We start from the raw sequence: 1,553 nt of genomic DNA, 5'->3' as shown, positions 1-1,553 counted from the left end.
AAAAAATTATTTAAATATAAAAACAATCCTCCACCTAACCCAAGATTGAAGCAGTTTGAAGATGATGTCTGGTCTATCGTGAGGAATGTAAAATTTCACCATTCATCCCCTAAGGAATAAACATCTGAGGTATCTTCAAAATATCACCAAGGAAATTCATAGCATGGATAGTATACTGAAAATATTAACATTAATTTAGCTAATACTAACCATTCCCCTAGTAATATTAACAACAAGGTTATTGTCTCTGCAGTCCATTCCAACAGAATTAAGTTTATGTCTAGTAATTCTAAGACTAAAAACTCTATATACCAGTGTAAAATTACTTCCGGTACCAATGTCTTTTTTTATATAGGTAGTTCTTCTTCAGTTATCTAAAAGAATTTCTAATCATTACTTTACATTTAGGGATAGTAATAAATGCAACAGTACAAGGCTTAGTAAATTAATTTGGTATCTAAAAGATCATAGTAAACAATTTAATTTAGATTGGTTGATTCTCTACATTGCATTCCCATACGATAAAGGCAAAGAATTCTGCCAAATCTGTAATAGTGAGTTCTTTTATATTCTATTTTCTAAGAATCCCCTTGTAAACACGTTTAAAGAACATGCTTATCATATAAGTGATTTCTACCATTCTATATAATTTGAACATTGATTTTCTTCTTACACTTCACTTCCATTAGATATATCTATTTACAAGTCTTTAAGCTTTTATTTTAATTCACATATCACTCTATATTTCTCCTTTATTAGTTTTCTGCTTATTCCTTTCTTTTACCCCTTCTCTTTCTATAGGCTACCTTTGACGTTATATCTACTAATGTATTTTTTAAAAAGAACTTAAAAGTGTTCTGTTCATCATTATACACATTCATTACATTCTGTTAAAATGTCTTATTGATGGGTTTGGTTTCTTTCTTTCCCTGATGAGATTTACACCATTTTATTCGATTTGGAATAATACCAATGTTGTCTTGGAATATGAAGAAATAAACAAAGAGAGAATAAAAAAAAAAAAACTTGTGGATTTAGCGATCAATCATGGCGACTGGTTGGGAAAAAATAGTTTGGCAGAAGATCTAGGAAGAAGGAGAGATAATAAAGTACTGCAGAACCTAAAACAAAGGTGTGGATTAGGGGTTAGTGACTTTGACGTGTGGATGTGTGTTTGTGGATATACATATATCTATACCAGGTGGTGCTATTAAGTTAGCCATGGTCTGGGCCAATACTGGCCGAAACCTATCAAAGTATCAATGTATATATATGCATACATACATATATCTATCTATCTATATATATATTCCTGTATTCTTTTATTTGTTTCAGTCATTTGACTGTGACCATGATGGGGCACTGCCTTTAGTTGAACAAATCGACCCTAGGACTTATTCTTTGTAAACCTAGTACTTATTCTATTGGTTTCTTTTGCTGAACCGCTAAGTTATGGGGACGTAAACACACTAACATCAGTTGTCAAGCGATGGTAGGGGGACAAACACAGACACAAAGATATATATATATATATATATATATATATATATATA

This window comes from Octopus bimaculoides, chromosome 13 (assembly GCF_001194135.2).
Source record: "Octopus bimaculoides isolate UCB-OBI-ISO-001 chromosome 13, ASM119413v2, whole genome shotgun sequence".
Taxonomy (NCBI): domain Eukaryota; kingdom Metazoa; phylum Mollusca; class Cephalopoda; order Octopoda; family Octopodidae; genus Octopus; species Octopus bimaculoides.
Note: the sequence above shows the minus strand (reverse complement) of the source record.